The sequence below is a fragment of the Sinohyriopsis cumingii genome, chromosome 16 (assembly GCF_028554795.1).
Source record: "Sinohyriopsis cumingii isolate HCF-2022 chromosome 16, ASM2855479v2, whole genome shotgun sequence".
NCBI classification, from domain to species: Eukaryota; Metazoa; Mollusca; class Bivalvia; order Unionida; family Unionidae; genus Sinohyriopsis; species Sinohyriopsis cumingii.
Genome location: NC_142976.1, coordinates 12,254,722 through 12,280,956, shown reverse-complemented (window position 1 = coordinate 12,280,956; position 26,235 = coordinate 12,254,722). Strand labels below are relative to the sequence as shown.

The 26,235-nt window shown below is 40.2% G+C and overlaps 1 long non-coding RNA gene across 1 annotated transcript in view; it reads left to right on the top strand.

Moving 5' to 3' along the window:
* LOC149779953 (uncharacterized) overlaps positions 1 to 24,899 on the top strand; it is a 56,055-nt gene extending 31,156 nt beyond the window's left edge. The window contains exon 3 of the long non-coding RNA XR_016414966.1: positions 24,784 to 24,899. This is a non-coding gene — a long non-coding RNA (uncharacterized LOC149779953). The remainder of the gene's footprint in view (positions 1 to 24,783) is intronic.
* The last annotated feature ends 1,336 nt before the right edge of the window (positions 24,900 to 26,235 follow it).

Below are 26,235 nucleotides of genomic sequence, written 5' to 3'. Positions count from 1 at the left end.
TTATGTTCTTCATCTCCTCTTTCAGTACCTTTCTTATCAATTCTTCAGCTTTGTTTAATTGGTCTAGCCCCTTCTTCACAAATAACAACTGTCTAATTCATTATGTCGTCTAAAAAGCACCTGACTTTGATGACACCATCAAGTGCCTACTTCAAGGTTCCCACTCTCACATATTTTGGTTGAATGCAGCCTCTTAATTTCTCCACTTCCTCCTCTATCATGTCTTGTACCAGATTTCTCGCTACTTTCAGACTGGTCACAAAGTCTAGGCTACCTGGATACTGCAACGATGATGATGATATTTGATTAGCATCGCTTGTGTACATAGTGCATGCGCAACAATTTAAATTCCGCAATAGCGGACTAATTAATTGTTCGAGGGGGACGGAAAAAAGAGCCTCATCCCCCAACGCTTTAATGCACACAAAGTGTGCTACATAGTTGTGTCCGATTTGGGGATAATTTAGTCCCACGGGACAAAGGACGACCGGGAATAGGAGCACCCAAGCTGATCGTTTTTAGTCTATATCAATTGCTTCGCTTATTGGGGATTTACACACCACTTATAGCGCTACCACAGTACCATGATGGCACGTTCATCGGGGTAGTAGACGCATTAAGGCACTGATTTGAGTGCTGATTGATTAGCCGACATGTCGTGGGACAATAAGTCCCTTTCGACCTGTATCAAGAGCTATCTCGAGTGAGATTGGACCCAACACGCACTCAAGTTAAATAAATGTGTTGGAAGGTATAACTACAGGATAAGACGACTCACATAATTAGGCACTGGTCTTATGACGTCACCCCAGTTCTGTGCGTACACGCTCACCGGGGAACCTGATTATAGACGAGTGGGAATTGGCCCACACACTCGTCTTTTAATGTCTGAGCAGGCAGGGAGGAGAGGTCCAAACGTCGCCGAAACTTACCTGAAACGCCAAAATTAATATTGCCAAATTTAACCCAGTTACCTATATAATGGGTATTCACTATTACCAATTCTGTGTTAGCCACAATCGCAATTAGAGTCTCGGATTTAAGTATTAAAATTTCCTATTTTAATTAATTTAAAATGCACAAAATGTGCATTAATACTTTTAAATCAAAAGAAATTTAGGTCTAAGAGACCAAATGAAAATTTTGAATGTCAAGTTAGGTATTGTGGTTTTGATTTAGAACGGTGGTCAAAGGAACATATTAGGTATAGTATTATCAAGTCAAGATTTCAAACCAAATTGAAATCTCTTAATAAAAGGCAGTGATTAGATAGCCCTGAAAAGGGCTCAGGTTAATCCTCCTCCGGAAATAGTAGACCTTTTAGATGTTTTGGTGGTGAAAACTCCCATCTATCATCTTCTTGTGTCGCAATGATTTTCGGACAGATGATATTCTGCAACGACGAACTTTTGACATTATATTTGTCAAGCACGGACGTGAAGGAAAAGATCCATTACACTAAATTCACAAATTATTTACTATTCACAATCGTGAAGGAGAAAAACAAACCCTTAATATACTATCCACACATGGGAAGAAGAAAAAACTGTTATATACTATCCACAAAACCAAAATATACTATCCACACACGGGAAGGAGAAAAAAGAAACCAAAATATACTATTCACACTTGGGAAGTAGAAAAAAATGAACCCGAATTTACTATCCACACACGGGAAGGAGAAAAAACAAACCCAAAATATACTATAAAAAACCCGAATATCTACTATCGACACACGGGAAGGAGAAAAAAAACAAAATATCTACTATCCACACAAACGAACGCGAGTTCATACCAACACGCACACACAATGCCCAATTATTAAATAACCCTTTAGAAGGGAACAACAGCTACATGACATATACACTAAATGACAGCATTATGTCACTCAAGGACAGTCTAACCCACTTAGAACAATGGGCAACTACTTTCTCTGAAAAGTGTAACAACAACCATGGATAATACAACTAAAGACAAACTAGCCATCTGGCAATGAAATATTAGAGGATTATTCAAAAACCTCCCCGAATTACAACAAAAAATCAACCAGGCAACCAGTAAACCAGATATAATATGTGTCCAGGAAACACACCTTACCAACAAACAAAACAAATTACCCAAAATAATAGGATACTCACCTGGAATTTTTAAACACCGACACAATGGACAAAAGGGAGGAAGTCTAGCAATCTTTACTATCGACATAATAACATATGCCGAAACATTACCAACTCCAATAACCACAAACAAAATAAACAGCATTGAACATCAAACAATAATGGTTAGCACAGGTAACACCGATATCCAAATTATTAATCTATATGACCCAGGGGGGGGCAATAATCCTACAATTAGCTCAAATATCTACCATCAAATTACCAAATTCAAAACCAACAACTTAATCATCTGTGGGGACTTTAATGCCCATAATGAACTATGGGGAGAGAATAAGAATGATATAAGGGGGAAAAACATCGAAGAGTGGATAACCAGTCACAATCTAGTCATCCTCAACGACGGATCCAAAACTAGACTAAATCCTGAGAATGGGTCCCTGTCAGCCATAGATCTTACCATAAGCACCCCCAAATTAGCGCAAATCACTGACTGGGGTGTAGATCAAGAAGATTCACTAGGAAGCGATCACTTCCCGATCATTATCACTATTCAAACTAAAACCCAACACATATCCATTGAAACCCCACCCAGATGGAAGTATAGTCAAGCTAACTGGAATCAATTCCAAATCCTGCTAGAGCAAATATATATTGACAACCTAGAACATCCAAATATTGACAACCATCATGACAATATAATAACTACCGTTTTAAAAGCAGCTAATCAGAGTATCCCAAAAGTAACAAACAACAACCAACAAAAACCAAAAGTACTATGGTGGGATCAACTATGCACAACAGCGCATAAGGCCAAAAAAGAAAGCTCTAAATAAGTTCCAAAAAACTAAAACCACATTAGACTACCTTAACTATAAAGAAAAAGAAAAGTTACTAAAGAATACAATCAAAACAGCAAAAAATAACACATGGCAAGCCTTCTGCTCTAAACTCAACCTAAATACTAATTCAAAGCAAGTCTGGGACAAAATTAAAGCACTTAGAGGAAAAACAACATATACAACCCCCAAACTTAAAGGCTCTAATAGCAATAAAGACAAGGCAAACATACTAGCAAAACATTTTTCAGATATGAGTAGCAATATCAACTATTCCAAAAATTTCCAAGACCATAGGCAAGAGATAGAGCTAACACATACTCATATTTTCCAAGACCTAGGAAATCCCAATTCGGACTTAAACTGTGAGATTACACTGAGTGAATGGAACAAGGCACTTGCTTCCAAAAAAGAAACATCCCCAGGCAAGGATCAAATAGGTTATATAATATACAAAAATTTACCCAATAATATTACCAAAGCAATCATCCAATTACTAAATAGAATCTGGGACACAGGACAGCTACCACAAAGTTGGAAGCAAGCCATAGTAATACCCATCCCCAAACCAGGCAAAGACCCCAACGATAAAAATTCATACAGACCAATTTCCCTCACAAACAATGTATGTAAACTAATGGAAAACATAATATCAAACAGACTGAAACACCACCTCGAAAGCAACTCCTTACTATCTGAAAACCATTGTGGCTTTCGAAACAAACGCTCCACCACTGACCAATTATTCCGACTAGAAGCGGATATAAAAATAGCATTCAACTCAACAAGGAAAACAGATAGAAACCTTATAGCAGTTTTTTTCGACTTTGAAAAAGCTTTTGACATGATCTGGGCCAAAGGTCTGATTGCTAAACTTAACCGATTCGGAATAACTGGGCGACTTTTTAACTGGATAAATAACTTCTTAACAGGTCGCAAAATTATAGCAAGAATAGGAAACACCCTCTCAGACGAATTTGCCTTAGAAAACGGCACCCCTCAAGGGAGTGTACTCAGCCCAATACTCTTCAACTTAATGATAAACGACGTAGACCATAACCTGGCCTCTAACAAAGTCAGTCTATCTCAATCTGCCGACGATAGCGGCATCTGAAGAGCCGAAAACCCCGCTAGTAAACCAGTTATAAAAGAATTACAATTTAGCCTAGACAACATAGGAAAATGGGCTGACAATTGGGGGTTCAAAATCTCGTATGAAAAAACAGTAGCAATAATATTCTCCCCAAAACGCAACTATAAACAAGTATACCCAAACTTATATATCCAGGAAAAATTAATTAAATATGTTAAAGTGGCCAAATTCCTAGGCATATATTTTGATAATCACCTAACTTGGAAACAACACATAGAATACATAATTAAAAACTGTGATAATGATCTAAATGTATTACGAGACCTAAAAGGAACATCTTGGGGAACAAACCATGACACTCTACTCAAGATATATAAGCCATTAATTAGATCAAAACTGGACTATGGCTGCCAAGTCTATAACTCTGCTAAACTAAAATGGTTAAAAAAGCTAGACGCAATACAACGTAAAGCACTACTTGTGTGCACCAGAGCACTCCCGTCAACTTCCCTTGACGAGCTCCATATCCTAACCGGGGAATTACCATTATACCTGAGAAGGTAAGAAATGACACTTAGGTACACCATTAGGCTAAATAACCACCCCAGCACTCATCCTACCAAAATCGCAATTAATAAATGTAACATCACATTTAAAAACAAACTAGTACCAAATATCCCAGGCGGAAAACTCGCCCTGGAGCTCAGGGAGAAATTACCGATCCTTAAGCAACAAGAAGAATACGTAAAACCACCCAACCTAACCACCTGGATGCAAACTACCACGAGCGTTAACACCAAGGCCACTGAATACAGGAACAAACACGAACAAGAAAACAAACTTAAAACAATAATAGCAAATGACATCCGACAGTCATATGAAGGATTCACTAAAGTCTATGCAGACAGATCCAAAACAGCTGAACCACCAAGAACGGCGGCTGCAATAGTTATCCCAGAATACAACATTCAGATGGGATCCCGACTGCCAGATTATTGCTCAATCTTCACCAATGAATTCTGGGCAATCACTGAAGCGCTCAAATGGATAAAAGATAATAACATACCAGATACGGTCATAATAAGCGATTCTCTTAGTGTAAACACATCAATCAAAAATCGCCACACTAGGACCAGAAAGCATTTCCTTGACAGGGCCTTCTGTATGCTCAAAGAACTATCCACAAGAAATCAGATAGTTGACTTCATGTGGATACCATCGCATATAGGAATCCCTGGAAACGAACAAGCCGACAAAATCGCAAAAACCAAATTAGGAGACCCCAACCCTATCCCAATAAAATATAGCACAACCGAAGCACAGAGCTTCGCTGTAAACTATATAAACCAAAAATGGCAGGAGCATTGGAATACCTCCACCAAAGGTAGGAAACTATACACTCTCCTACCAGAAGTTGATCGAGCCATCAGACCACCTAAGGGCTCCAGTGTAAACCAAAAGATATTCAAATTTAGGAAGAAGAAAATAAATAAATAAATAAATAAATATAAAAAAATTTATTAAAAAAATAATAATAACAAATTCTCTAATTCACACTCTCTTAACCCGATTATATATCTTTCCTAATTATTAATAATAAAAAAGCACAGGATATCCTTTCCATCTCTGGCAACAATAATTATCTAAATTCAAAATTCGACGCAATCAAATGAAAAGAGACATTTGCCAACATTGTCTCTAAACCTCCACTATCACAACCACAGTCACCTCCGCCAGTGAAGAGCAGGACCACTCCTAGAACAAGCACTCCAACTGCAGTTTCTAGAATGCAACAGGTGCTACCAGAACAAATTCTAGCTGATATCAGAGAAATCCTGCTATCACCACAGGTCACATTGGACCCACCACCGGACAAAACCTTCAAAGTAACCGTACAGGAAGCAGAGGTAGCAACAACACAGGATGAAAACGACCCAAACATAAAGCGACTAAATGCATTGGGACTTTAAATGGATCCAGCTGACATCAGGTTATCGCACGATTTTATGAAAGCAACTATATTTGTAGGCTGGAGGTCAATTAAGGACAGAAAACCCACATCACAGCAATGGCACACTGGACGTCACATCCTCAAGAAAAGGTTCAACGTTGCCTACACTCAACATCCCGTGAATACACTGATAGAAGCAGCCGAAGTTTTAAGCGGGTTCCATAGATTCGAAGATTTTCCAGCCAGAAAGCAAAGGGAAATACAGACAGCGGAAGCAATATGCGAGGAAGAAGTTAACCAAGGCACCTTCCCGATTGGGGAGAAATAACAGCCCTTCTTAGGGCTACAAATTGCCATTTATCTAAGGGGACCAGTTTGGCTTGGTTTCCCAATTCGATAAAACCACATAAAACTGACTTGACCGTTTCGGTTGCCTGCATCAGAATTTAAACCCAATTACCTAACAGTGACTAAACTTTTATTTGTCGCTTAGACAATTAGAAAAGCAAAATTGTTAGGGCATCTCACTATGTACACTATGTACTAGTACTATTTCAATTGTTAGGAGTTAGGAACATTATCAGACTCATTTGAATTTGACTCAATTGCACAGGTGGCTCATACAATATTGGTTGTTAGGGTCCATTTACAAACAGCTTGATATAATTTGGCGATACCAATCAATCGCGACTGACGTTACAACTGCATTGGTCAACACCACAGTGATTGGTAAACAGAAAATTTATTTTAGTATCATGAGTACGTGGGTCCATTCCCCCTCATGAAACAGCCCTCCAATCAGACCGTAATGGGAACCAAAAGGACCCGCGGCTGAAGGCTATAATTACCAATGTACCTTGTACACACAAACGCCTGGGGGATGAGGCTCTTTTTCCTTCCCCCAGGATCAATTGTCAGGTCGCTGTGCGACCATTAACAGTGGTACATGCACAATGTGCGCACACGGCTATAATCCAACTAATCAATCAATCACACACAATCACATCAGTACAGGAGTGAATTTTTATAATCACGCTACTCCACACTCACTCAAAATGGCAACTTGAATAGTCTCTTTTCTAGAGATTTGGTTAGCCCTGAGAAGGGCTGTTTTTTATGGGAACTCCAGATTCACCTGGTTATTGGTGACACCTCCCAGGCCGGGCACCACACACACATCGTCTACTCCAGTCAAGGTCACAATTCACAGTTGTGGCTGGGTGCGCAGATGCCTCTTGAGTAGCTTCAGATTCCCAATCTTCAGTTTCTGGCATTATGAAGATTTGTTCTCTCTGTCTTCTTCTTCTATGCCACACCCGGGGATGCTGTCCTTGCCTCACCAGTTTGGGTACAGCGACTCTTGTTACTGGTACTGGTAGTAGTAGTGGCTGTGGTTGTTGTTGAGGTTGTTGTTGTAGCTGTGGTACTCGTGGTGACTGTGGAGGTATCCTCACCTCAGGCTTGACCTCACACATAGGTCTCAACATGAGGTGAGACAGGATCGTTCTTTTCCTTTCCTTGTCCTCTTGCTTCTTCTTTTCCTCCTCTTCTTCTTCTATTCTTGCACTTTCTGCAATGGCCTCCTTGGCTAGCTCGTCCAGGAGGCGCATATTTCAGGTGCATCTGAAGATCTAGTAATTTTGAGATTCTGCTCATTTTGTCACTGTTGACAGGTCAACGACGGGTAGCCAGGCTGATCAATCAATCAATCTATCAATTTAGGTCCCTTTCGCCCATTCGGCATGTGCGACCGGTTAATACCCTCACGGAGGGTTAATTTTTTTCGAGGAGGAGGATTAGTGCCACGTCTCTCAATGCTTTATTGCACACACTGTGTGCTATTTGATTAGTCCGTTTTCGAGACATTTTTGTCTCATGGGACTTTTTGTGAGTGGAAGTAGACCGCACGCACTCATTCATATGATACATGTCCAGTAGGGCAAGCTATGTCGATCTAAGCGGAGGGGAGGTTCCTTGCGTCCGGGATCATTTATTTTTGCTCTCATTGTTCCGAATAGTAAATGGTATCGTCTTGTCACATTTATTAATTTTTAAAAACTATTTTTGTGCTGTTTGTAGAATGGTGGATCTGCCTATTCTATATTGGGGGTGTTAATTATTATATTGGGAGTCTTATGCTATCATTAACTTTTCCGCCTTGTGCCACGTTGTGCGACAGGGCCTGATGGCTTTGGGCTTTTAGACACCTTATAGAACTAATTTGGGGTCTTACTGTAAACTTAGCAAGTTATAGGTCAATTCGTTGCCGCATTGTGCAGAGGCCCCTGATGGCTGAGATTTAAGCCACCTAATAATAACTAAATTTATGAGTCAATTTTGGTTCTAATTTTAAAATGATACATCTTATTAAAAGCACTTGCTGAAACACTCCCCTACTTGGGCTGTAAACCGTATACCACTCCCGCACCTAGTACAGCAACCAGGGAGGTCCATAAGCTATTGGGAGGGGGGGGGGTCATATCCGACTATGTGGAAACTGGGTAGTATGGAGAAATTTACGAAGTTATGGGTGTATTTGAACAGGTATTTGGTTCAACAATAGTTGCATTGCATTGCTTATATTTGATTAATGGAGTGTTAAACCGGTCCAAATATGAGAGGTAGTATTAGATTTTTCCAATTTTGTTTCTCTCCCTAAGGAAAGTTAATATGGCCTCATTAGTTAGATTAGGGTTTGGGTTGTTCAGATAAAAAATAATTCGGGATAAGTGGGGGGCGAACCAATGTTCTTAAGAGAGTTGACAAGCTTTCCTCTTGGTGTTATGTATCTAAGGCAGACGTTGCATACATGATGGAAATCTTCAGTAGTGGGACAATAGGAACATTCCCTATTTGCTTGATTTTGTTTCCCCGTACTGCCTGCAAGTAGGGTTTTTCCAGGTTTGATCCGGTTTATAATCCGTTGATTATGTTTGTTGTTTGTTGGCGGAGCTTTGACTTTGTGATTCACTGTTTCTTGTGTCGAATACAGCGTACGGCCTGTGCAGCATGAATCCCTTTCAGTTTGCCATTTGGAGGTAATTTCTTTGGATATCACGCTGTATAATTCTGGTATGCTGTACTCGATCTGGGCCGGGTTTGGGTCACTGAGTTAGTTCTTTGCTGCTGTGTCGGCCCATCCATTGCCGAGGATGCCAATATGGGACGGCACCCAAATGATTTGATGTTGTTTCTCCATAGATCTGAGCAGCAGATTCGTTTCTTTTAAGAGATGTTCTCTCCCCTTTAAGTTTCCGGTTTCTGCAGTTTTTAGAACGGTGATTATTAGTGTTTTCTGGATTTTTTAAATAGTTTTGCCAGTTTCAATGCTTCAAATATGACCCTAATTCCGGGATAGCGAAGGCTGCAGCAATTCTGTCTGGGTCATTTGATTTTGATCCGTCTGTGCATATTCCTTATTTAAATTGTCAATTATAGTCAAAATCTTTGATCTCATTTCTAGTTGATGATCTTCTTTGGGGTCAAGAGTTGTTAATGCTTGGTCTTTTGCCCATGGTGTGGAATATAGATACCTAATGGGTCCGCTTGCAGGCAGCCAATATTGAATTCTTTGCCTAATGTATGGTGGATGTTTTTCCCGGATGGTGGGTAAGGGATAAATCTCTGATTAAAAGGAATGTTGCATTTCCTGACAGTGTCTCTTGCAGGGTGACCAAACTGACGAACGCTTCAGATTTATATGTGTGAAGCGCGGACGTGAAGGAAAACATCACCTGATACCAAAATGTACAAGACCCATATCATCACAAACCATGGAACGCTCGGACCTAAAAGAAACACTTTTTACCTACAAACTTCAAAAACAAACACGTACAATTGTTTGACAAGCTACGGAAACGAGCTGCTTATAGACACACTTCTAACAAAGCCAAACAAACTAAGTGCTTATAGACACACTTCTATTTTTTTACGTACTAACATACAGTTATCAATTGAATTAATATATCTTTTCTAGAGTATTGGGGTAGCCCAGAAAAGGCTGTTTTTGTGGACGAGGAGTTATGGAAATCTTTTATCGTCTAAGATTACGTCTCCGTCTGGCGATATGCTTTCCCACAGATAAGGTCTGCTTCTTCGGAAAGAGAAGAAGAACTCTTTCGTGTCTACATGACAGTCGACAATACCTCTCTCTGGTTCCTGCTGCTGCTGTTGCTGCTGTTCTATCTGCTTCTGAAGTCTGTACGTCTCCGTCCATTCTTCTCTCTCTTTCTTGATTTCCTCTCTGAGAAGCTCTTCTGTCATGTCTTTGGTCACTTTCAACATTCTGACATTCTCTATCTCTTCAGGCTTATGTATCAGGCTTTGCCTGACACGATGTAAATTCAGGTAAGTTTCGTTCAGCTTGGCTAGTCGTGAACACATGTTCATAGGACGATGAGTCAACAATCGATTGTCAGACTGGGGACTACCCCGCCTTTTATGGTTCAAGCGCGGACACGGATGAGATAGAAAACATCCCTACAATGTTTAGAGTCAGAACACTGTGACAGTTGATTCGAGAGTGAGGAATAGAAAGAAGTCAAAGAGCATGTATCATGATAAAATTGCAAACGAACGACAGACTTTTTTCAAAACACATGTTTTAAAATTCAAATAAAAACCAACAAATAGCAATTAACAATAAAACATTTCTCCAAACAAACAATTTTTTCAAATAACAAACTATTTTTGACAAGGTGGACAACACTGTCAAGTGAAGCTAGACTTCCATTGATGGAAATCATTGGGCCATTGATGTACACAACATTTCCTAGCTAAAGGCAAAAGATAACTATAATGGTCACAATGGTCTACTTTGTCATCGTTTCTAGGAGAGTGACTATCAAAATAAGTCATTAAATAATCTAAAGAATATCCAAGACTGCGTTGATGAAGTAAATACACACAATATTGTCCACACACCATGGAATCTGTGCCTTGTAATTTCACATTATTGAATCGTGTCGTCTGGCCATTTCTTCTCATAAAGTCAATTATGTCGTCTTCAAAAGCTGACAATCCATTTGAATCAAAACACTCCACACAACCATCACAGGGAAAGTAGACGGCTACCCAGTGTGTTCCTGGGAGATGACTATCGTCCGTGTTGATGGCATAAGTTTGATGGTCTTGAGGTTTGCGATGAGGCAGTTCATCTTTACCACACACGACAGGATTCCAAGAAGCAGTGTACGAACTGTGGTTCAAAAGGTAATAAAGTTCCCAGGTATTTTTGTGTTGCATTTTCTTGTTGTTTTCTTCACAGGTAATGATAAGTTATCAATACATTCCGATCTTTTTGCTTGAAAATGTCTGACAAGTAACCGTTTATTCGCTTCGTCTCTGATCTCTGAGCCAAGAGAGCTTCGATGTGATGGATCTCTAGAGTCAACAATGGAGGAGAGGAATGATCACGCAAATCTTTGAACCACTGATGCAACACGGCTTCTTCCGAGATGAGACTCCAAGCTTCTTCCAGATACTCATCCATTTTTTCTTCTTGACTCAGCATCAGACATTTATCGCGTTGAATTTGACTTGGATGATCGTTTTTACGTTCATAACAATCTTTCTTAATCAATTCCGTAAATATTTCTGCCAGGTTTTGGAAAAATAAGAGAATAAATGTTGTTCTTGTTCTGGCCATCTGGACTTCATCACTCTGTCCTCTTCGTCTTTGTCTTGGGATTCTACTGCCACGTTATCCTCATATTCCATTTCCAGAGCCTCCACTATCCAAAGAGGGCTTACATGCTTCCATAGTTTCTATTAGTCTAGAATGACTTCTCTCAAACTGTTTATTTCTATCGCATTGTCGAATTCGGCATACAGGATGACATTCACCGTGTTATCTGAGGTAGATGATTTGCAAACTGAAGTTCCACCCGAATATGGCCGGATTTTACTGGGTGGAAATGGCCCTCGTCGCAGCATTGGTCCGGAGTGAAATCAAAGCCCACAAAGCATAACCTCTTGCACAATCTTCGTATGTTATACCGTGGCTGGTGTTGGTCCCTAACTGTCCGGTGGCTTCGTACAGGGAGAAGTACGATCTCAAGTAATTCTTGTCACCAAAGTTAGGTTCGATGGTCTGGTACACTGTCTTGCTATCGCGACTGACTTCGATCTTGATCACGTTGTAATGCTTCAACTCGAAATGATTTTCACTGAGAAGTCCGTTGAAGGCTGAATTCTTGACAATGCGAATGATCAAACGCTCGCTTAATTGCCGTTGGAACAGACGATCTTCAATCACGGATCGCTGTCCAGCGGGAATGATGAAGTTTTCACTTCTACGCGTCGTATCAGATACTTGGAGGTCGTTCTGCTCAAAGTATGACTGATGTTGTTTCCCACTTTAGGTAACACTTCCACACGACGCACGTAGAGTCTGACTTCTTTGATGATGGTTTTCTATTCGATGGCATGGGATATCAAATGGAAAGCGTCACTGCTACGATTCAGTCTTACGCGTATATACGCTCAATAAATATTTTCCTTGCAACCACATGTCGAAATGCAAACGATCCAACAGTTCTAAACTACGTCCTTGCAGGATTTTCTATCGACGGTCATTAAAGCCAACATTGTGAGGATCGTCATCTACTGTCAAAACTTTGTCGTTAAAAGTATTCTCACCCGGTGTGTCAGGTTTCCATACCACGCATGCATCTAGATGAGTGTTCTTGGCCTCTTTTACGTACGTCAAGAGATTTTCCAGGTAAGCTCGATAAGAATAAGTATTCATGCTGAAGAGTTTGTTTTTCAAGTACTAATCCACTTCACTGAACAAGGAATGCATGAAATTGTTGACGGTAGTTACTCTTGCGTTGGCTCCGGGAGTGTTGTTGTCCGTTTTTATCAATTTGACTTTCAAATACAAGTAACTGCTATTCAGAGTGATGTAATCCCCAGGCTGTCCTTTGATTTTAAACTCGATGGAAGCTGAATCCGTCAAAGAGGAGACGGGATCAAATCCTACCCATTGAGATTCTTGCATCGTCGTCATGGTGGGTGGCATGGTAAATAGATTGAGTTCCATCTTCGAACAGGCGAAAGACTGTTGGTGCATAATTTCTTTTTGTCTCTATGATTTAATAATCAAAAACGTTTAAGTTTTCGACGGTTCTTCTTTTTATAGTCATTGTAGCTTTATGAGTGTGAAATCCTCTGGAGGTGTGTTTTCGTCGTCTCTTTCTGCATTGTCCTTGCTCTGGCGTCAGGGAAGTAGGAATTTCTGACTCGGCAGCGTCCCGGGTATTAATAGGAGTTTCTCGTCGCCCCAAAATGTATTTCCCGTGCCAGCAAGATACTGTTGCCTGCTCTCAAGAAAGCTTCACTGGGATTTTGTTTGTCGATGATGACATTTTGGATAAATTCTTTGCAGTGCGTCAATTCATCATCTTTCAAAGTGTTCTATCCTCGTGTCACCATCGGTTTGAACACCGAGACCACCGAACGAAAGGCCGATCTCAACATATCTCCTAAACCATGTCCTCGCTGTTGAGCGACGCCTCAATACATTGGATACATGACTTATGTGTCGTTAGAAAATCTTTTTCTAAAATGGTGTTTCACCATGACTTTCCCTTTCGTGAATGGAATATTTTGTCCCATATCTCCTTTTATAGCAATGTTGACATTGTCAAAATACAACTTGCTGACGGGTAAATAATGAGGATATACAAATTCGCGGTGAACGTGATTGGTGTTTCCACCTTTCTCGTCAGCGCTCGTGGCATAATCCACTTTGAAAGGAATACAATTAACAGCACGGAGGTGTGTGTCACCACGTTGTACTCCATCACATCGGAGTACACAAAGATCCGATTCAGTTCATGGTTAATTTCTACCGGGGAACGAAATATCTTGGTAAAAGAATCATTGTCGGAATGCCTGTTAATTCTTTTTCCTGATCATTGTCATCGTCATCTCCATGTCCCCGCCAAAATGTCAAACAAAATGAAATTGACAACACTTTACCCTCAGGAAATTTCATCAGTAGGCGACCAGCGACTATATGGTGGTCAATGACACGTTTCCAGACACTCTCCAAAGCTTTACCAAACAGTGCATTGAACCTGGTAGCAATCGTGCTCACAAATTCTCGACCGCTAAATTAAAAGCCTGGTGGAATTACAATGTTATTGGTCCACTTCTGAGTTTGTGAGTTATGTGTTTTATTCTCGTATTTTACATTAGTATTCAAGTACTTTTTGCACTTGGTCGTCATGAACTTCGAACGCAATTTTTTTAATTAATTTGAAAGGACATTTAGGACGTGTGTCTGTTGAATGATTTCCACCAAAGCCACCTCTCAATGCGCTTCTTGATCTAGTTGAATGACTTGAGGTAATTAGGGCGTGTAACAACACAAAATATTGTTGGAAATCAGCTCCATGGAACTGTCACTGGGTAACGTTAAGTAACATTGGTTGTTGTTATTCATATTTCTGCTGCTGTCCGAGGGGTCTCTCGAAATCAAAGGAGTGTCCAAAAGATGATTATTGTGGTGATTGTTCTTGCTGTGGTGGTGACTGGCGTTGAACACAAGACTCTCGATGTAACCATTCGAGGAGTATTTCAGGGAAGGATTGGGAAGAAGGTAACCGATGCAACTGCTCAGTAAAATGGTCCACAAATGTGTATCTCCTTGTTGAAAACTCAAATTAGCAACGGCCGCACCGATGACATAATAAACTACAAAGATCTGGCAGAAAAAGACGATTTGCATTTTAGGCACACACGTTCTCCACACCACACCCACAAGGGTTGCTTTTGTAGATCTTGCAGAGAAGAACTCGGTGGAGGAGTGGTCACTGCGGTGGTAGAGGTAGCTGAGGCTGTGTGGAAGGGCATGATGTTCATTTCTTTTTATAGTCTATGACTTGCGAAGCGTCGATCCAATGATCAAAACTAGGAGGATTTCCTTTCTAACGTACTTTGACTTCTTTGATGCGGTGTTTTCCCACTTTCCGGGGTTTTGGTTCGATGATGCTTTCGTTGTCGTACACTTCGTCTTCTCCTTTGCTCACGTGTTGCAACTAGGGCAAGTAAAACGTTCCTTATTAGCACTTCCCCGTTCATGTCTTCCAATTTATAGACGGCAGGATGATGGCAACGCACTCGTCCTTGTGACACAAAACAATTCGGTGATTCAGTTGGGTAAATAAACTTTGTCGAAAGTGCTTTTGGTTTTGCCAATGTGCACACAATCTCCTGTTGATAACACTCCACCTTTCGTGAGACAGAACCATTGGGGACATACCAAAGAGGCGCTCGTTGTCAGGAATCAGTTCTTGGAGGTCACGTCCGATGCTTCGATTATAAGATTGGTTATACGCTTGGACCAAGTGCGGTAAGTCGTCGATGTACTTGAGTGTGTGTTGATGTGTAAGATATTTCCACATGTGTTCTTTCAAGGTGCGTTGAAAACGTTCCACGATGCTGGCTTTGGTATCGGGTTATCGGAGGTGAAAAAATGAATGTCACGTTTCTTTAATTCTTTTTGGAAAGCTTGGTTCAGAAATTCGGCGTCTTTGTTGGTTTACCATCGAGGAGGATGACAAGCGCTTTGTTTCAATACCAGTTTGAGGGCTCGCGCTAATTAACTCCTCGATTTAGAAGTCAATGGCACCACACAGGCAAATTTTAAAAAATACGTCGATGACACAAAACAAATATTTGTAGCCACACTTGTAGGTGGTCAAGTGAGAAACATCGGCTAAATCGGCTTGCCATTGATGATCGATGCCCCCCACTCGGGTGCGACTTCTGGAAAATTTTCGTCGAATGGGTTTGTTTAAAGTGTACATGGTTTGTTCTTGTTACTATCGTTGCACTTGAGGTAAACTGAGACTTTTCAGACGGATTTTAGCAGCACGATACAATTTCTGAACTCCTCCGTTACCTGCAGAATGGGATGGATCGTAATACATGCTGGCTAACACGTTCTCTATTTTTTAATAAGTCACCCACTCTTCGCTGTTGCTACTTTGGATGAGGCGAAATGGTGGTTTGGAAACGGCTTATGTATCCGATGTGGACATCATCTTCTCGTTGTGCAGAGGGGGAAGGGATCAACAAGGACGCTACAATCTTGCTAGGAATGGGAGCTGCTGACGGTGTTTGTAAGACTTATCGTACCTCTTTTTCCTCAGGCATTCGTGGTGATGCGTCAATCCTGACCACATGGGGTGGTGTTGGTGTTGGAGGTTATGGTGATGGACATTTCGTGGGGTAGTGTCTCTCGTGACCACTGGGGATGGTGGTGGTAGTGGTGGTGTGGGGGATGGACTTTTCATCAAGGTCTTGAAATCTTTCAGAGTGGGAAGAGCTGTTTCGTCTAAAGCTTTCTGGTGAAAGAGTTGTAGTCGTTGCAATAGTTGACCGTACTTTTGCGATTTTTCTGTTCAGAGAAATCGTTGCGATCCATCAACGACTGCAATTCGTGTGGCAACTGGGTCATTTCTGTCAAATGAGGATTGGGAGGCAAATGCAGTATCCGTTGTTCTTGCCAACGATGGTATTCCATCCATCGTTTGTAAGGCACTAAGCCAGTTTTCGTCAATCCATCGGATTTCAATGGTCGCTTCTGAGAGTTTTGGACCCAAAAGGTCCCTTTTATCTCTTCGGTCCTTTTTATCTTGCTCTCATACTTCCTCATAGCATTGTTCCCAATACTCCTTTCAGCAAAGGTCCTAACAACAGGGTCAAAATTCCACCGCGTTGTACCAACATATTTTTCTTTTGACCAATGGGTATTTTCTTTTTAGCCATTTGGCAACGAACGTGACGATGTTTGGCAGAGCATTTTTTCTGGTGTTTAGACAAAGGTATCGTGTCTTTCAAGACATTCAAACAACATTCGCACACGGTATCGATTACGTTTTTGGAGGCTGTTTGCATGAGGTTCTTTTCGCATGGGTGGAGAAGCTTTGGATAGGACGGATAACCTATCCCCATGTTTGACTAAACGAGGAAGAAGTCTTTTTCTTTCCTTTGGGGTTAGAAGAGGGATCACTTCTGAGGGGTGACATCTTTGGGTGTTCGGATACACAAAAACACTGATCCCATCCTTTTGTCGCAAGTCTTTTTATACTGGAATGCGTCGCCACTAATTGTGTTTACGTCGTATCAACTTGATGACAGGCATCGCACATAGCGATGGGGTTCGCAACTGACTAAATCGGGACAGTTCTTGTTTGGACAAATCCAGTAAACTCTGAAACATGCCCGATCTCTCTTGGACTTTGATTTTGGGGGTAGGTACCTTGTGAGAAGCTACCAATGCAGTTAAAGAGGAGTAGGGTGTCACCACTGGAGGATAAGATTTTGGAGACGCGGGATTCCATTGTTTCATCAAATGAGGAAGAACGGGTGTCGAATTGGGTTTGGCTGGCATCGAGTGGAAGAACCTGAGACTACTGGAAACGCGATCACCGTCGCTGCAGGACGTTGTTTGCGAATGTAAGGTTGCGTCCTGGCCGAAGTGTCTCTTTTGCAGGTAGAAGCTGTTTTCTGGGGCCTTTTGTTTTTCTTTTTTTTTTGTGGGCTTTTCATTTTCTGGGGCTATGACCTGGTCTTGACACTGTTACTCTTTTTCTTCTTTGTGGTTTGTTTGGTTTTTGGGGGAGAGACTTTTGTCTTGGGGAGACTTTGGGGGCATTGGCATCCTATTTTAAGAGAGAGCGAATGATGACACATCCTCGAGAACCGCTACCTACAGGTTTCAAAATGATTTGCTTTTTGGTTTGAGTGTCGATGCGTGGGTTTGAGTGGCAAGGCGTTCCTTACTGTTTCGTTCACACTTGCAATTGCGGTTTATCTCTAGGGCTTTTAAACAAGACCACGTAATGAGCACTGAGACTGATGGTGCAATGGGCTTTACTTTGAGTAATGGAAATGACACTGGTAATACGATCATGACCTTTGCGTGTAAACTACAGTTCAATTTCTTCTTCGTATTATCCTAATATGTCGTCGAAAATGACCCGATGGGTTTGACTGGGGTCAGACACGATCCCGACGTCTTCGCTAGGAATGCCTTCCACAAACACGATCGAATTGATTTCACTTTCTCGCAGGAGACTGTACGCCGATTGCCACTCTTTGTAACACTACATGATCCGTTGAGGTAAAGGACTAAATTATGTTTATGTTCCCTCAAACGTTTAACAAATTCGGTTTTACCTGAACCTCTAGGCTCAGCAATTAACATGTTAAAGGGATGGCGAAGATACAAGACCTCCCAACTGGCACGATGACTTTGAAAGTGAAAGAAGAGGGAGCAGAGACAGCAGAGGTAGCCATAGTAGTGTATGAATGTCACTTTTGACACGAAAACAGACAAAACAAGAGTTTTTATACTTTTTCAGGACACGTTTATTGCAAGTTAAAATGGAAGAACACCAAAGACAAAAATACATAAAAGCCAAATGGTTAAGTACAACGATGTAATGCACATCAAAACGATCAAAGTTAAATATATACAAGTCACTTTACAAACTTTTTTGGTAACCAATGTGTCCTAGGAACAGTGTGCAATGTTCGTACAGTCTCTACATTATGTACAGTCACACAGGTGTCCTCCCGGAATGATCTTTCGGGTATGTCCATGATAGTCCTGTCCTGAAGGTAGTGGTTGTCATCGGCGACGGATTCTTCTGCTTCTGGTACTGTTATTGTTGTTGTTGTAGGGTTTAATGCCATTTTTCAGCACACAATAGGCTATATATGGCGGCCAGTATTAATGGTGGAGGAAGAACCCGGGAAATCCCCGGAAAGAACCATCGACCCTCGAGAAGCTACTGGCAAGCTTTCACACATACCCACATTGGCCGAATCCGAGACTCGAACCCACGCAGAAAGAGGTGATATAGCAGTGAACCGTAACGGAAAGCGCTTTAGACCACTCGGCCACTCGGGGCCCCCGGTACTGTTATTTAAACAGGTTCAAAAGTTTATTTTTTCACTGAACATTTGAATTGAGAATCACAAATCTTGAGCATAATTTGCCACTTCTTTTGTCCATGCCTCGAAACCCCATTTTTTCCAGTCACGTTCATCTGTCCAGTGAGGGTGTAAGTCACAAGCTACACACACATCGTCATACGCAGTCGTGAGCCTCAGGCAAATGAGTTAGAACGAACGGCATGTTGATTGGCTTCGGTATTGAAAAAGTGCGGGAAAATAACCTTTGACCATTTCTGTCATTCCAAACGTTTTAGGCATTCTGCTCAAAGGCATGGCCAAGTAACTCATCGAATCTTTACACTTTCTCTCTGCCCACTTGCACGGAAACGATTTTGGCCGCGTTCAAAGTCACATTAGGACGTTCGGTACTTTGCTCCATATAGTATCTCAAAAGAAAACTGTCCATCTTATCCCTAGAAATTGTGAGTAATCACCGTGGCATGACGAAGACAATCTCCGTAACGTTCGATGTCCTCTTGGCTCCACGTCTCGTCGATGGGGTCTAAGATCCATTGGGGGAAATCGGCTAGCGTGTTCGGTCCCCGAATGATTTTTTTCACGTCCTCCAGGAATCTTGCTGCCGTGAGGGCAATGACTAAAGATAGGTTCTTGGATCCACTTCTCGTACGCTCGATGAGCCACGCAGATATTAGGAATATGAATGGCAGACTCTTGCATGCATTCGAAATCGAAAAAGATGAAATTGCCTTTCTTCTGGTTGAGTTTGGTATTTGTGAATGTAGCAATCGTGTTCCAAGTCCACGATTTGGTGACAAATGTGACATCTTTTCTTTCCTGAGCATACGTACGCCTTTGCATTATTGCTATGCATGATTTTTGCACAAGTGGGGCACAATCTCAGGAGTTGACAAGCATATTTCACCTGTGAACCTTGCGTATTCAGATGTTGTTGGTAACAGGTAGGGCTCACAAAAGTGCGCTGGCAAGCAGGACAATACACTCGTTTTTGTCCATCGTCCAGACAGGGTTGAGAAGCCAAACATCCCGAGCATTTCGATCCACAATGCTTGTGCTGCTCTCGATTGTTATAGCCATAGTCACATGTTTCACAGTAATAGCCGTATCCTAGAAATCCGGTGATGCTGGTAACGGCATCGAAATGTTCATCGTGATAATAGAAATCTTTGCCTCGAAACAAGAGAGGTCCGCTCACTTCTTGATTGTGTACTTTCAAGGTGTAGCGTGGAGCCAAGACGTATTGTAATTTTTGCATTTCAGGAATGCCACAGGGTGTTTCTTTGGATAGCCCCGCTTGCTGTAATAGGAGTTCTGCTACATTTTGTTGCTTGACTCGGTCCGATCGTTGAATAGTGTTACAGGCTCTTTTTCAATCTAACGTATCGCTCTTGTCACCATATGTTCTTCCTACGACGATGGCACGGGCTAAACATATCTTGTCTTGAGGGTTTTTAATTTGGACAAGGATCGTTTTGGTGGTTCGAAGATCCACCAGTATCACCTATTTGCGTCCGGTCCCAAGGGGAAGGGACATGTGGGTCATGAACACTGTCGCTTTTTCGTCGGTGATGTGAAACTTGTTGGATTGTTGCACGTGTTGAAACTTGTCGAGGACTTTAGAAAGTGTAAATTATGCAGGGCTGACAAACTCGATCCAAACAGGGGAGTTCAAACCGTCGTAATGAATGGAAAGTCTCAAGCGATCGCCTTCTTTGGCTAGACATTGCCGTTTCAGTGTGCTTAACAAAGAATCCCACACCTCGGTGATGAACCCCTCTGGTTTCTCCAACGGTACTTTGGAAATGAAATCTTTAAACTTCACCGTTTACGTGTAAGCCCTGGTTCTAAATTTTTCTAGAGGTGGTATCGCATGCGTAGTAACATTGCGGGGTTGTTCAGCTCGGGGAGGTCGTTTTCTCTTGGATCGTATTAAAGAAGTCTGAAACAATTGTTTCAGACTCATTAACTCTGATAACATGTCTAAGAGTACTGTCACCGTTTGACTTTCACTGTCCTCCTTCTCTCCTAGTCTTTGTCTCTTCTCTGCTTCTTCTTCTTCTTCTTCTTGTCGTTTCCTACTTCTTGCCTCTTCTTCTCACTGTTGATGTTGAAGGAAAAAAGCTGGTTCTGCTTCTTTCTTATGTTGTACAAATTTCTCCAATTCTTCTTTCGGTCTCTGTTTAAAATCCTCGACGTGTGGTAAAGAAGGAGAAGGTGGCGAAGGTACTGGTACCGGAACAAATTATTGCGAATTTAGAAAGAAAATCGACTAAATTCCAGTTAAATTCGACCTCTTTTGGAAGTGGGATTGTGTTGACGTTGGTAGCCACTGCTATTCCTTCGCTTCTTGTCTCCACGGCCGGTGCACTCCAATGCAGCGTCCTCTTAATTTCCGTCATGTTTGAAAACTCTGTCGCATAGATTCACGGCGCGCAGAAGGCTAGCTCACCTTTATAGGTAATGTGATGTTACAGGTAGCTCTCTTCGGATTAGAAGACGACTCCACGCTGTGACTGAAATTTGTAACGTTTGTTAGGATTGATAAAAAAACCACCTCAATCGGTTTCGATCCGCTCTTCCACTATAAATAACCCTCGTTCATTTCATTCCCTTAACCTGATCTGGTCACAATATGTGGACAAACGTAGAATCATCTACCCTCGTATCGTCGATGCTGTTCCGTACGAACTTATCCATTTATGTGAAATCAGCATGGACAGTTATCAGGATGACCGATACAAGTATTTGGAAAAGAAGAATTTATGTGGAGAGACCAGGGCGTTTGAAGAGAGTCCTTATCTACCGACCAGAAGTCAGAAGTTTGATGAAGAGAAGAAGAACTATGCGATGCCCTCTGTGTTAACGGAATGATGCTAACATAAACCCAAAGGCCCTTTTCAGGGCCACACATATGCCAGGAAAAGATTTTCTTTCTTACCTAATTTTTTTAGTTGGTTGTATAGTTGTTTATGTTTGCATGTTGTATATGTTATATATGTCTATGTCTCTGTCTGTAAAGAAGTTATATGTCCCCCCAGTCTCGCCCCCTCAAGCGCTATTTAAAAGGTATAGTTTACGAACTAGCTGAACTTGCCCGGCACCCGCTACCAGCCGAACTTGCTGAACGTAACCGCTACCTCATGTCACTGTTTGCTGTTTGGCCCGATTGAGGTCAGCCCCTTGTCACATTGTTGCAACATTGTTACCAATCTTCAGTACCGTGACGTCACCTCACCTGTTCCATTCCTATTGTCCATATACAACAACCCCACTTTCCTTTGTTGCAATATTCCCCATGTTCAATTCCCTTGTCGCTAGACCTCCCAGGGTGTGCTAAAAAAGGTTGTCGCTAGACGGTCCCAAGGGGTGTCTGTAATGTATTTTCCCATTGTCGATAGGGTATCCCACTACACTGCTACCAAACCTATCCCTCTTAAGATATTAAATTTGGCAGACATTTCTGGCATTCTCGAGTCTCTCTAATCTGATCAAGGGTAAAATTTTATGTCTGTAATTTTCCAGCAAGTTATGCATGAATTAGGCACCCGACAGTTTCATTTGTTGGAATTACAGTGCTCGAACTATGGAGACATTTGGGTATATATAGCTGTTACGGAATTACTGTGAATTCATTTAAAGATATTTCGGGATTCTATCATAGTGATTCATCTGTACTCTTGTACATCAATACAAGATAACATCGTTCGGAAAACCATTGGAACTCATTTGGATTACTCGATACTTTTAGACTTGATAAACTATTTGGGACTGTTAAGTATTTAATTCACCATACTTGTTAAAGTTTATTTTACCCCTTTCACTTTATATTTGAGAGAAATAAATGTTATTTTCAGTTTTACAAAACTTGGGTTTCGCTCTTTTTTGTTGCTGGTCTAAAGTTTCATTGATAAGCTTGACACATTTTGTGTTTTGGCGAATGTATTTCGGTACAGGGAAATATTGCTTTGTTTAATGAAATAATCATAGATCGCTTTTCAGGGGTGGGGTGGGGTGGGGGGCTGGAAAGAAGGATGTGGAGAAGGACTATATCTACACAGTACTTCTAACAACCCCAGGAAGAACCACCGACCCACGAGAAGCTACTGGTAAGCTTTCTCACATATCCACGTTAGCCGAATCCTAGAATCGAAGCCACGCAGACAGAGGTGAGATGGCAGTGATCCGTAACGGAGAGCGTTTTAGACCACTCGGCCACTCGGGGCCCCGGGGGGCGGGGGGATAGCTAAGAAGCTAGCTAAATATATTGGCAAAGGAGTTAGACAGTAAATTTATTGACTGTCATGAATTAGTACTAACTTTAATGACTATACATAGTTCATTACAGAAATTTAAAGTTATACACCAGTCTTGGAATGATAGTAACACAGGTACATAGGTTGCTACAGTTTAATCAGGAAAAATAAATGGCTCCTTTTGAATACTAATCTGAAAACACAATCTAAAACTGAATTTGAGAATGATTTTTCCCTCCAAGTCGATGAATAACTTGGTCTTTTTGAAAACAATGGTGAATCGAAGAAACAGAATCAATGTTGAGTTAGTTAGGCCAAGTGAAACTAATACAATTAGAAGACAACTACAAAATACACAAATCATATTGTTCACACCAGTTCTTATATCCTCATGTCGAAATGATTAAAGTATTTCTTACAATACTGAATCGGGAGCCGTGCCTCCCTCCTTCACACACTCAAAATTGAACGCGATACAACCAGAACGTTTCTTAGAATAAGTTTTCTTTACAGCGGAATGGTTAAAATTATTTAATGGACACGCTTAAAATGCCAGAGCTTCGCATCCTGTCCTCCTACATTGAGTTCCATCACATTAACTACTCACCTACTTGTTTACAAACAAAAACATGGGTATATGACTGTTTTAGAATGTGATTATTACTAGATATTGTTATGATATTTTTGTTTGTTTTCGCGTTTTGAGATATGCAACTGATGAACAAATTTGATGGATAAAAAGAAATCTGATCAAAATACCAGACGACAATGATAATGACTGCATTTAAAAAAAAAGTAGTTCCACCGCATCCCAGGACCATTGTGTGGATCAGCTATAATCTCGATATTAATTTCATTTCAGATGCAAATCATTTATTTCACTTGAAAAAAGAATCATAAATGATTACAAGTGTAAACAAAAATCTATTCCGAAAATGTTATATGTGCTGAAAAACAAAGAGTCATAAGTAACCGATCACAGAAACGTATATATATATATATACATGAAGTTTGGTTTAAAAGTAAACAAAATACACATAGAGGTGTCCTTTATGAACAGAAATAAAATATGAAAGCTTTACTTAGAATTAAATACTAGTCTGAAACAAAAGCCAAAAATGATTTCGAAAAAGACATCTTAATTTTAATTGATGAATATTGATGTATTTGGAAAACAAATTGAAAAAAAGAATATTTACTTATGAAAATAGAGTGGCCAAGATCAATAATTTTCAAAATCAGACGATTCTTTGGTATTATTCACTATGAAAACCAAGAAAAGCAAATTAACTAAATCAGGTTAAAGTTGATTTACTGTTTTACAGTTAAGCAAGTTGTTGATTTGTATGTATTGCAAGCCAAAGATCAGAATCTTTCTTTATGTATCCTTGTATAGACACAAAACTTTTACAGTGACATGAAGGTCATCATTCTGTTCTGTGACACTAGTAACTATCAAAAGAAAAACTTGTTTGATATTCCGCAAATGAATAAAGAATGGGCTGTGTTTTTCAAAGATGACTAAAACTGTTAATAAATAGGGTTTTGTGGGTTAAGCTAAAAACTGTATTTTTTTCAGGGCTGATGAACAAACACAAGTTCGCAAAGGAATAACAAAACTGCGTGATCTGAAACGAAATAAAAATTCGAGATGTACCCAAATTGCTTGTTTGAAATAAAAAAAATCTCTTCAGATCTAGTCATCACTGCTTTTTTTCTATCCTTACTATTAACAACGACCAAGAAACGTTTATTTTCTTTGAAATATTTGAATACAGAGTTGTACTTTTGTACGATCACCCGTTCTATTTTAAATCTCTACCAATGAAAGATATTCTAGTTAGACTAGTTTTTTTCGTTTTTATTTTGTCCAGATTGCAACAATAAAAGCATTTATACATTGACAGATATGTTAAACATTTATTCTAGTTACTTATTTGATAAATGATATGACCTTTTTATCTTTGAGCTATCATCTCCTATTGTAAGTTATATTAACAAAAATGTTGGACAGATGATAATGAAGTAGTGAAAATAACATAAGCAGATGATTGTATCACAATGCGTAAATAACAATATTATGGAACATTAACACTTTAGAGTTTTTGAAAATATTATTAGCAACGAGATTAATATTTTACCGATTCTTTTATCTGTCGGATTATGTTTTGTTTGACTTCGTGATTTACAGCACAGGATCACCTGCAGATTATTTAGTGACGAGCACCTGCAGATTATTTAATGGCAAGGCAAGCGTAATAACGTTTCTTACATCTAGATTGGCAAAATATATTCCTGTTATTAGGTACTGATTCTATTATATCATATCTCTCCGTTTATCTGTATTCACTAGTCCTAAATTTTAGACATTTAGACATGGCTTTTTGTACAGAAGAAATGAATGCATCACAAATCGATAGAGCCAAGAGTTCAAGCTTTTATTATCAATTTTTTTCACGACTTCCCGTAAGTCTTTTTAGTCTAGCATATTTTTTACCCTTCAATTTCTTGACTTCCTCTAAAAAAGTTTAATTTAGTTCCTTTGTATTCACATTGAATGTACATCCGACGTCTTGAATTTCTGCATTGTTTATTTATTATTTATTTTATTTCTGATTGTGAGTGTGTTTGCGTGCTGTTGTTTTTTGCCGCTCTATTTGTAAATATTGTACTCGCTGATGTTCAAATTCAAAACCCTCGTTGTCGGTTTCGCTGTAACTGATAGCTTTGCTTATCAAATCGTAAGCTCACCTCATTCATGTCAGATATTTGTTTTTCATCCTGTTTATATAAAAAAAAACTTCTGCAAGTCAAATACTTTCTTAATCATTTTTGCAACCACCAGCAAAATCCAAAGGAATAGCTATGCATGCAGAATAGTGCCGATAAGCTCAATTCACATGTTGAAACAAAACACAAATTCTTTTTTCTTCTATTTATATTTTGAAAGTGTTTCCTTTGAAGACCCGTTTCTTGGACAGAAAGCTTTCTTTGAATGTTATCAAACTGACGTCCATTTCAGATAAAAGCA